The sequence below is a fragment of the Myotis nattereri genome (assembly GCF_964212035.1).
Source record: "Myotis nattereri genome assembly, chromosome: 4".
NCBI classification, from domain to species: domain Eukaryota; kingdom Metazoa; phylum Chordata; class Mammalia; order Chiroptera; family Vespertilionidae; genus Myotis; species Myotis nattereri.
The window spans coordinates 31,717,045-31,729,598 of NC_138079.1; the positions used below are offsets into that span (position 1 = coordinate 31,717,045).

The following is a 12,554-nucleotide window of genomic DNA, read 5'->3' on the forward strand; positions in this document are numbered from 1 at the left end:
AGAGCAGACTCTAATTTTTATTGCTTTCCAAATCCTTGGTAGTAAAGATACTAATACAGCAGGTGGTTGAAAACAATGAGAAACAGCTGTCGTATTTACTGGGAAATGTTGGGGGATGACTCTTGTTACCTAATGCTCATTGCTAAAGAATTAATAATTATTATTTTGTCTTTCTATCAAGAAATCTATGTGGCAAGTGGAGTTTTTAACCAGTACTTTATTGTGTTTGTATTAATTTTAAGTTCTAGGTATATTTACTAAAACATCCTAGTCTAAGTGCAGTTGAGTAGTAGAAGTCTTCACATCTTCATACCTGTCCTCATCTTGCCTAATGATGGAGAACATATCCTGCTGATTGATTCCACATCTATTCTAGACCAGGTGAAACTTGCTGATGAAGATGCCACATGGTCATAGTAATTGGAATGGACTTTTGAGATAAACTCTTTTACAGATAAGGAAACTAAATTCTGAGGAGGTTAGGAGACTTCCATAAGATGACATTGTATGACGTAGGGTTATACAATTGGTAAAGAATTTGACATGCAAGTTTTCTTCCCATTAATAGGATGTGTGTTCAGAACTTGACTGTGGATGGCAACTCTTGGTAAATGTCAATTTAATCTTGGTATTTTCCTTGGGGGCATGAAAGAATAAAGGCGATGGCCTTTCCTCCCAATTAATCTGTAATGTCAGTAGATAGTTTCAGTGTATTGGAGGGATGTTTGGGAGCATGCTGTAGTGGTTAGAAAACATAGGTATAATGCATGGTTTAAACAACTATTTTTATAGAATACTGGAGTGTTTGGCTTTCCTAAGTAAACCATCCTCAATTTTGTTACAGTAAATGTTGAATTCAGTAGTTGGTTTATGATGGTAAAAAAGGACTAGCATTAAAAAAACTATAATGAAGGGAATCATTTAAGAAAACATTATTGGATTAGTATTAAATGAATAAAATTTAAGGAACTTTAGTACTTAGAGAAGCTTAGGATTACAAATAACTAGTAAGAAGAAAGTACCAACTAAATTTTTTGGTTATCAAATAAATACAAGTGATATAGCCAAAACTTGTATAGTTCACATTTAATCCATTAGTCACATCTTACTTTTCCAAGTTGGTTTTGAAAATTATGTACCTCAACCCTTAATCAAAAGTATAAATTCTCATTGAGTGCAAGTTTCCATGAGCTGATTCTAGTTATACCCTCTGATGACCTTCTAATTATGGACCAGCCTCTATTCAAGTTTGGTTTCAGTCCAGGATGAAGAGTACATCTTCTTGCCCTATGTTTTCTTATATCACACCTCATCCCCAAATAATTACTAGACTGCTATAAATTCTCCTATGTGTTCTGGTGGTGAGCAGAGGTCACCTGCTGTTTTAATGGGGTCTGAGCTCTGTGAAGAACCCTACTTAGAACAATAGCTATCACATCTTAATATTCATTCACCAAAAAATTAACTAAAAGTTGCGTCTGGACTACAAAGGGAAAGGGTTTTGGTTCTTAATAAAATGGGGGAATTTGACTTTGTGCCCCTGCACTGGGCTCACATTGCTTCAAGGCTCTGCTCTGGAATTAAATGCTGAGCACTGCCAGATGCCAGACATTGAGAAGAGGCTGAGTTTTGTCGGCAAATGGGATCTGCAAGTTAATTGGTGTTTTCTGCAGGCTTCTGGCTGTGAAATGAAATTGGAAGCCCTTTAGCCACATGGATAATACAGGACTTGAATACAAATGTCACATGTCACCATCAGGACCCACTGTGAGACAATAGTGTTCCCACTCCAACACTGCGCCATTACAGATCATTTAAATATGGGGATTACATTTAAACTAAAAGCCCCATTTGCCTTTTACTGCAATTTAAATGTCCTCTTAGCAAAAGCTAAGTGACAAATTAAATGAAAAAAGTGCCCACATTTTTAAAGCTGTAATGCAAAACAACCTTTTATTGCTTCTCATGTGCCACGAATGAATCATTACACTTGTCAACCCTAAACCAAGCCATAATTGGAGCAGCTACTGTTATCAAAGTGGGGCTGCTCTGTGACAGCTTAATAAAGCTGAAACTGTTAAATTAAATCTCAGATGCTTAACTCCTTAGCACCGGTGGGTTCGATGGGTCCATTTCTGGCAATGACCAATACACCAGAAAAAAAATATTTCCTGGCATGAAAGCTTTACTCTGACGAAAGTGTACAAGTAAGACTAACTTGGCTAAGTAACCCTGCTGCTTGGCAGAGGGGATTGGAGGCATCTTGGCCAGATTACAAATTTTTTTTTATAGGATAGATATTCCCCGTCCCCCAAATTTACAATATTCTGAGTATATGTAATTTATTAAAATTTAAGTGTTGTTGATTTAAAATTCGTTTTAAAAAACAGCAGTCACTTAACTTTTTCTCTCTTTCAGATAATTGTATGTAAACTTTTTTTGAGGTAGCAACAGGCCCAATTTCTTCCCCCATTCTCTGGCTAACAAAGGAACTAATTATGCTCAGTTCTTCTTTTCTAAAATTAGTGCCTATGATATTCATTTGGTCTGAGTTAATTTTGTGATTTACTCCCTGATTTTCATAATGTATGAAATAAATACAAATGAATATTAAGCTTCTGTTTAGTGCATCTCATTTGCAGATACTTTGTCTTATATGTGAATCAATTTTTCATATATTAATTTTACTTTCTCTACATGAATGTTCATTTTCTTAAGCATAAGGCAGTCTTCTCAAGAGGAGTGTTGTGTCATGATCAGCTATAGAAAATGTGTGTATTAAAATCTTAAAACAGAAAGCCCCTTTCAGTGGTAGAAGCTAAGTTGCACATTTGATAGAGGCTACACAGCTAATAGAGCTATAGAACACACACCTCTTGAATTGCTTTTGTTATTCTGAGACTTGCAAATTTCCTGGAAAACAGATCACAGATACTACTTGGGATTTCAAAGAACAGCCCAGTGCCATTGGTGGCGAGCACACCTACTGGCTGTCTATTCAGCACACTTAATTACAGTGGGGGTCTTTTGGTATGAGGGGATATATTGTAACCTCTCATCTGTGTTGATGGGTCTCTTCGCCTTAAATGTTTCCTAGACTGTAATTTTACTTTGCTTTTTAAAACTATAGGTTGTGGCTGCCAGTTTATTAAAACCTAATTAAAATGGATGTCATTAGAGGAAACAGTTAAATAAGATTTAATTGCAGTTTTATCATGGGGGAAAAGCCTTAAATTTTCACTTTCAAGTATTACATAATACCCCCCCTCCCCCCATATTTTAAACACTTAACTTTCTCTCTAAGCTGAGTCATGTGTTTTGCTATTTAGCATATAAACACTGTTTCTTGGGGAGATGTTATTGCAAGAGCCTTGCATCTCTGAGCTGTGTTCACTCAGGTCACATGAAAAGATGGTACCTCTGAGTTCTGTCCAAAGCTTTTTATCTGGATGCCTAATTCTGTGTTAGCAGAAATAGCCATAGTTAGGTGTTTCTTTCTAGTTCAAATTTCATTGTAAGGTTAGTTTGACCACTATTATTAAGCAACAGCTATAACATTGCTGGACAGATTGAGTAGGTTACAGACTCAGAGCTCTTGAAATCAGTATAAATCTGTTTAGCAGTAGAGGACTTAGTTTATCCATTGGGATCACATTTATTTAATATACTAAAAATTACCTATACCGTGTACCTAGAAAATGCTGTTCCTTCTACATTTCCAGATATAAGTAGTCTTCTCTCATCTCTGAGTCTATCCTACACCCACCCACATTTTTTTTGTAATCCTCTTTTGAGGATATGCTTATTGATTTTAGAGAAAGAGGAAGGGTTGGGGTGGGGGGAGGGTGGGCGGGGAGGAGAAGCATCAATGTGAGAGAGAAACATTGATCAGTTGCCTCCTGTATGTGCCCTGACCTGGGGTCAAACCTGAAACCTAGTTATATGCCCTGACTGGGAATCAAACCACAGTCTTTTATTGTGTGAGATGATGCTCCAACCAACTTAGCCACCCAGCCAGGGCTACCTATAACATTATTCTTGAATAAGGAAGAAAACATATACTTAAGTTACACATTCTAGAGGATATAGTAAGACCCTTTGTGCACAGCCAGAAATAATACTCTAAAGGCTCTGGTTTGGGGGGTAATTGTGGAAAAGTTTCTGGGAAATGCCATCTTACATTGCTGAAAGCAGTAGGCTAGGAACGCCCTCTGCTCCCTCCTCCCTCCACCCACACACACTGTTTTAAGCCCCTTAGTTTCTGTGGTAAATTCAAACTCAAACTTTCTACATTTTGAAGTTGATGGCGGTTAGTGAATGGCTAAGGAGTAACTGCTTCTCATTGAGAACTAGAAAGAATTCCAATGTGGTTTACCTCCTTGCTAGGGCCATGGAGAAAACAGCAATTCCCAGAGCCCCATCTTGCAGTAAGAAGATGACACTATAGACTTGGAAACTTTCTTGTCGCTGCGACTGCAGAATGTTATCCTAATGAACCACATTATCAGGGATTGCTTGGCACCTACTAGCTTGTCTTCCTTGGGTACAAGGAGAATACAGCTTTACCATTTCAGTGCCTTCTTTCCAGAATTCTTAACTAGTTTCTCTATCAGTACATATGTGGCACTTACTATGTCCAGAGGAATAGATGCATGAAATATTTTATTGTGACAGTGGTACTGGTAGGAAGGTGGGATTATAGAGCTGCCAGCCATCAGGAGACACAAGAGATTAGAACAGGCATGAATGAACTGAGAAGCACTTTGATAGGGTAATTTATTCCCATTTTAGTACAAATATGTGTACAGATTGAATTTAACATGGTTTTATAAGATGTTTATGAAAGTGAATTGTAGGGAATACTCCAGAAAGAAGGAATAATATGAACAAAGATAGGGATGAGCTCAATTGAGGGATGAGCTCAATTCATTATAAAAAATGTTGCCTTCAATCCAACCTTGTTCTTTTTCCATGTTAACTTCAAAGGGAAGAGAGAAAGAGAGAGGATCTAAATTTTCGCTTTGTTTTATTTCCCATTACAGTCCAGCCACTATATCAGGCACTATGCTAAGCACTTAGTTCATGCATTGTTTTATTTAATTCTTAAACAGTTATTAGCTCTAATTTATCAGCTGAGAAAACTGAGGCTTAAAGAAACTGCATAACTTGCCTAAGATCACAGCAGCAGAGCAGGAATTTTATCCCAGGTGTCAGTGACTTCAAAGACTTAACCACCAGACACTGTCCTTAGCTTTTTGTTTTTTTAAGACTATATAATGCGCCTGTTAGGCGGTCTCTCTGCTAAGTGCAGAGCAGGGGACCAAGTGAAGATTATACCTAGATGGCTGTAAACCACGCTGTAGAAGCTGCCTGGCCTGGTCTGCCCAGCCGTGCTCCCTCGGTCCTGACTGCAGTGGTCAGCAGAGCGTACCTCATCTAGTTGCCCGTTTGTTTCCAACTCTCTAATTTCAGATTCTGAAAAAACAAACACATTAATGTAGAATAGGCAAACATATGCCATGGAGAACTGCATTATATGTTATATATTAAGATATTACATACTGCAGATGGGATACAGTGAAGTTTTGCTCTCATTTTTCAGTCTCCTTTGCTAAGGAGCAGGGAAGACCCTTAGGCTACTGTCTTTATCCTGGCCCATACAAGGCCCTGATGATAACACGGTTGTCAGCACTTGTTTACCTGATGTGGACTGTAGGCTCTGCAGACCCTTCCTGCGCACGGGCTGGGCTGTTCTGCCCTGGAATGGGGCTGTGAGCTCCTGTCTTGGTCTCTGCTTTCCCCCTTATTATTCAGAGCTCCCTCTAAATACACGGGCTTTGTCAATTGTGTTGCTCAGGAGACTTTGCTTCCCTCCAGCACTGTTCTCAGAATGGTATCTGCTGCTGGGGTCCTCATTACTGGGGTCTGGTTTCTTTCTCTGTTGTGTGATCCTGCTGCTTTCTGTCTCTTAAAACTGAGACCTCTCTGTTCTTGGGTCAGAGGCCTCTGGATTCTGTTCTTGTCTGGGGATGGGAAGGAGGGGTTTATTCTCTGCTTCTTTAAGTAGGCAGAGTAATTTCTAGTTTGGGTCAGAAGTTAACCAAAAGAAGAGGCATATTTCTGTACAGTTAGCAAACCTATGATAAATACTGTGTAATGCATCAATCAATCATGCTTCTTTTTGACTGCAGCTGCTAAGATTCAGTATCCATTCGGTACCCTGTATGTGAAAGTAGAAATAAAGAGAAAACAGTTTAAATAAATATTAATATAAAATAGTAGGTTCTCAAGATTAAAAGAGAGCTTTACGGGTAATTTGATCTTATTATCTAACAAGTTGGAGAGTCTTAATGATAGTCATATAAGGTATTTAGATATTTGGATAATTTATAACAACACTTGAGGTCACTCCTTTGTATATTTTTATAAAACTCTATTCTAAATACCATGGAGATTGAATTAGGAGTTAAGATGCCTTATGATTCATTGTATACTTTAGTGTTCTATATCATATACGTAGCATGCTGGTACATTATTTGTACCAAGAATGGGTTCCAGTTACCTTTTTATGCTGTCTTTTTATTTGGTCCATGAGTCCATTGGTAGTAGATGCTACTCTCAAATTAGTGGTTAATAGGAATGTAAGAGCATAAGTAAAACATGTCCTTTTCTTCCTCATAACAATTTAGAAAAGTTCTCCTTACTTTTCCCACTTCCTAAGAGTTAGTATTGCACTTATCCTCAAGAAGCTGCCACCAAAGGGAAATGTAGCTGGAGGTGTCTCCTTGCTAGATTGTGGATCTCAAGAGTGTGAAAGTGAAAATGATGGAAGTCAGGCTAAGGATAATTTCCTTGCACTATTTCTTACCCTGAAGTGGCAGCATACAAAAATTAACAAGGGCTGAGAAGCCTCATTTAAACAATCTGAGATTCCCAGGGGCTTCACAGGAATCAGGGATGCCAGGAGCTAGAATAAAAAGTGGAAGCCCAGGACTGAGGCAGCCACATACTTATACACTCTTCTCTGGATACTGTACAAATGTTCTCATAGTTCATTTAAGCTTAGGTAGGTTAATGAGGGGTGGGGAGAATCCAGGAAAGTAAATAATATTGGTTATCCCTTAGGCAGGGGCTGTTCAGACACTGCCTCACAGAGTCCTAGGGTAGGAGGGAAAGGAAGAGAGAGCAGGTTCTTCTCAATTCCAGCAAGGTGACTTTCACCACTTTACACTATGCTTTCCACCAAGATTTCTCTAGAACAAAGGATTCTGAGATTCAAAATGCATGCTTGATAGTCGTATTCATAGACTTTTAGTAGCTGCTCTTCTTAGAGATATACCAAAGAATAACTTTTTTATTCATATAAAAAATTTCCTCTTACATATTTTAGGGGGAAGACAGACTGGTAAGTGATTTGCAGCAGGTGAATTTTTGTGAGGCTGCTGTAATCTTGTTTGGTAATTGTATAATTTTGTTTGAGTGTTTTATTTAAAAATTCCAAATTGAAATAAAAATAGGACTCTAGTAAAATACAGGTGCCTTCTGACATTAAATTGCTTGGATGAGTTAGTAACTGGTTTTCCAGTTATTTTCTCAGACTCTGAGCTAAAGGTAATAGTCAGGAGTAGTGATAGTAGTTGTCTGAAATGTGGCTAACTCACTCAACTCTACGCCTTCTGTTGCGAAGATAACCTTTGAAATAGAAATCCAAATCTCTGTGATGGTGAGCTATGGCCAGCCGGACTTTGTTGACTGTGGGTCATGCTTTCCAACCCTTTTCATTTTGGGTTACTCTAGTAAATTTCAAAATTTGCTTCAGCAAACCTGGAGGAGAGAGTGAGAATCATTCATAAAATAGGTAGATGTAAGCGATCAGCAGTCTTTAAGTGCCTTAGATTGGAAGCCATAGTCTTTGCAGATGAGCAAGGGCTGAAGGGTTTGGGTGGGAGGAGTTAAAGGGCACTTGGGTCAAATGTAAGCTTGAAACTGGGAGGAAATCCCATTAGGAGGAATGCTTTCAAAACGCTGCAAGAGCACAAGAGTCTGATCTCCAAGACCAAGTCATCTAGAGATTTTTGTGTTGTTGTTTTTTTTAACCACTAAACTACTCACTCTATATTTTGTCTTTATTTAGGCATTTAAACCAATTTCATAGCTATTCTTTTTCATCCCTGTGTTAGTGCTCACTTGATTATCCTCACTCCCCCCTTTTCCCTTCTTGCCCACTGATAAGAACACTGATTGTGACACATTTTTAAAGTTTGTTTTTCTGTAAAGGTTGAGAAAAACATTGTGCCTAGTTAGAGTTTGGTGCTCAGTAAGTATTTGTGAATAAAAAGTGAATGAATAATTGAGGTATAATACTAGTCACCTATTTGGAAGCATTAAGAAGCGAGTACTAAAAACAATGATTGACATTAATGTTCTCTGTGTCCTCAGTTTTCTTTTTCTTTTCTTCTTCTGGTTTATCCCACCTTTTCCACCTATGTATAGGTAGATCTTCATGGGTGCCTGTGTACGTGTAAAACACACACACACACGCATACACACACACGCATGCATGCACACTGGAAATACAAACAGTTTAGAGCACAGAAGGGCAATGATTCCCTCTTGCCATCAATGCTGCAGGTAATCTATTGCATTAATCAGCCAGCCAGTGGGAAATGCATGGGGAGTGATTATACTATCATACACAATACAATCAGCATGAAGCACTTGTCAAGACCAATACATCAAAGTTTAATTCGGTAATAGAATGAATTAGAGCAAAATGAAACATTGTATTCTCTGAGAAACTCGGCACCCATCACAGGTTCTTTCTGAACTCCATAGAGAAGTCAGTGCATTACAAACTGTTTTTATAAATAAAATTGCAGTTCCAATATGACAGGATACTGTAAACCCTTTTCCTTGCTATTCTTATACAACCATAGTGCTATAAATAGTCTATAATCATAACTAATGGTAATTTTTTTTTATTTTTGGTAGGGCTCCTGATTAATTTTTTTCTAAATTGGTTCTCCATGATAAGTGAAAGGAAAGGTGTTGTACCAGTGGCTCAGGGAAGGCACTTATCTATAAATACGGTTGGTAGACAGCAGAGTGACAAAAGCCTGCTATTTACAGTGCCCTGTGGTAGGCACTGCCGTTGAGGAACTTACTGTCTAGTTAGAAAACAGATGAGTAAGTGAAAATTAAAGCAGCCCAAAACATACTAAAACAACCTAAGAAGTGAGGTTATATAAGGTAGGATGCATTTCAGAAAATTTTGAGGATAGATCTAATGCATTTCATATTATATGACACTGTTCTGTATCATTTTATAATATACTAGGGGCTGGTGCACGAAATTCGTGCACTGGCGCGCCGGGGTGGGGGGGATGTCCCTCAGGCCAGCCTGCCCCCTCTCACATACTGTGAGCCCTCAGGGGATGTCCTAGTGATGGCTTAGGCCCACTCCCTGCTCCCCTTGGGGAGCGGGCCTAAGCAGCAGTCTGGCCTCCCTTTGTGGGAGGCAACCAGGCTGATCAGGGGAAGGCACCAGCTCCATCACCCCGCTGCTGCAGCCACTGCCAGTCACTGCAGCTAGCAAGGTGTTTTCATCAACACGGATTCCAGTCCCTTCACCATGAAAAAATGACAACTTTCTTTAGGCATTTTCAAGATGTGTCTTTCATAGATATGACATTTCTTTATTATTTTTTTTAATCCTCACATGAGGATATGTTTCCATTGATTTTTAGAGAATGTGGAAGAGAAAGGGAAAGACAGAGAGAAACATCAAAGTGAGAGGAACACTTTGATTGGTTGCCTCCATCATGAGCCCTGACCTGGGTCCCGGCCAGGGAGGAGCCTGCAACCTAGGTACATGCCCTTGGTCAGAACTGAACCCAGACCCTGCAGTCAGCAGGCTGAGGCTCTATCCACTGAGCAAAACCGGCTAGGGCAGTATATGACATTACTTAGCCCTCCAGCAGTGGACCTTTTGTTTTTTTTCACCCTAGATCACCTTTTTGGATTCTTATTACCCAAGTTACTAAGAATATTACCAGTGGCATACAGGGAGCTTAGCCAATGAGCAGTCAGAAAAGGTGTTTCCTCTGTAGTTCACACCGATCCCGGCTCGGCCCCCTGCCCAGGCCTGACGCCTTGTCTGGAGGCATGACCCCCATCACACTCCGATCGCCGGCTCCACCTCCTGCCCAGGCCTGACGCCTCTCTCTGAGGCGTCAGGCCTGGGCAGGGGACCGCCAGACCCCTCCAATCGCCGGCTCAGCCCCCCGCCCAGGCCTGACTCCTCTGGCCCAGGTGTCATGCCTGGGCAGGGGACCCCCATCTCCCTCTGATCACTGGTTCTGCACCCCCCCCCCCCCGCCCAGGCCTGATGCCTCCGGCCCAGGCATCAGGCCTGGGCAGGTAACCCCCATCTCCCTCCGATTGCCGTATTAGCCCCTCGCCCAGGCCTGACACCTCTGGCCAAGGCGTCAGGCCTGGGCAGGGGACCCCCAGACCCTTCCGATCGCCGGCTCTGCCCCCTGCCCAGGCCTTACGCCTCAGCCAGAGGCGTCGACCCCCATCACCCTCTAATCGCCGGATCAGCCCCTTGCCCAGGCCTGACACCTCTGGCTGAGGCATCAGGCCTGGACAGGGGACCCCAGACCCTTCCGATCGCCGGCTCTGCCCCCTGCCCAGGCCTTACGCCTCAGCCAGAGGCGTCGACCCCCATCACACTCTAATCGCCGGATCAGCCCGTTGCCCAGGCCTGACACCTCTGGCTGAGGCATCAGGCCTGGGCAGGGGACCCCCATCTCTCTCCGATCGCCATCTACACCCCCCGCCCAGGCCTAACGCCTCTGGCTGAGGTATCAGGCCTGGGCAGGGGACCCCCAGACCCCTCCGATTGCCGGCTCCGCCCCCCGCCCAGGCCTGATGCCTCTGGCCGACACTTTAGGCTTGAGCAGGGGGCTCCCCTGCAGCTCCGATGGCTGGCTCTACCCCTGCTCAGGAGCCCCCTGGCTCAGGCCCTTCCTGTGCTGCTCAGGGCCCACACGGGGCCTACCTCGGAGTGACCTGGGTGCTGATGATGTTCCCGGGACCCAGGCCGCTGGGTGTCCATGTATGCAAATTTTAACTGCCATCTTTGTTGGGTTAATTTGCATACTCATCTGATTGGCTGGTGAGCGTAGCGGAGTAACACCAATTTGCATGTTTCTCTTTTATTAGTGTAGATATTCAAAGGTAATTCCTTGTCAGACTTGACCATATTTTTTTCAAAGGGACAAATGAATATAAGCTTGCCAGGACTGTTTTCAAAGCCTTCAATTGGAATATAAAGAATGGGGTTATTTGAGCCAGACACTCTTTTTAAAAGTACAGATTCTAATTCTCATATTTACTAACGGTGTAGCCCCGTACATGTCCCTTAGCTTAGATAGAACCTCAGTTTCTTTATCTGTAATATGAGCGTGATACTGATTCTTGAGGCCTAAAATAAGATAATTTAAATAATGCACATATCACTTTCTCATTCCAAGACTCTTTTGTCTGTGTGGAGATAGTAGATTCAGTGGAGAAGAGGCATCCTGAAGACCTAAAGAAATAAATATATGTATGTGTGTGTGTGTGTGTGTGTGTGTATACACACACACACACAAACACTAGGAATAGAGAAAGAGACTTGAGGCAGGACTGTTGGACGAATAATGGAACTGTTTACATAGATAGCTTCCTTACACAGCCAGTGCAGAGCATGTGGAGAATGTTTTTGGAGTTTACCACAGCTCACATTCCTTCTCCTCATGAACTGTTGACTCCCCTTTTCGTATCAAAATAAGACATTGTTTGTCACTGTCTTCTGTCTTTCCTTCTTCCCTCTCTCGAAAATGAGAAGGGTGGTGAGTGGTGAATTTCCTGTCTTTGGTTATTTCCTGTAGAACCAGGTTCCTAGTGAGGCAAGGCTGTTTTAGATGAATCTTGCATGTTGACCCGGCAGCACTGACACATCAAGTGGGATGGGAAGACCACATAAAGGGTGTCCCAAAATTCATGCAAGGAGTAATTTTGATAGAAAACACAGGTTTATAATGAAAAATTGTAAATTTTTTATTGATTCATAAAGTATACAGTATAGGGTTATGTATGGACTAGCATATCGGGTAAATGTCCTCCACGGCTTTGCTGGCACATACGCACTCTTTTGTTGAAATTTTCCATGACCGTTTTGCATAAATATGGCTGAATTTTGATGAGGCTCATTTTCATCTTGATGGCTTGGTTAATTGACAAAATTGTCACATTTGGGGTTCAGAAAATCCACGAGTGATTGTTGAGAAACAAATGCATCCACAACATGTCACTGTTTGGTGCGGATTTTGGGCTGGAGGCATTATCGGACCATTCTTCTTCAAAAATGCTGCTGCTCAGGCAATAACAGTTAATGGTGCTCACTATCACGACATGATAACCCATCTACCCGATATGCTATTCCATACATAACCCTATACTGTATACTTTATGAATCAATAAAAAATTTACAATTTTTAATTATAAAC

The 12,554-nt window shown here is 41.3% G+C and overlaps 1 protein-coding gene across 1 annotated transcript in view; it reads left to right on the top strand.

The window, feature by feature from the left end:
- The window catches only part of ZSWIM6 (zinc finger SWIM-type containing 6), a 217,572-nt gene that overhangs the window by 154,782 nt on the left and 50,236 nt on the right, over positions 1-12,554 (top strand). The gene's annotated exons all lie outside the window — the stretch shown is intronic.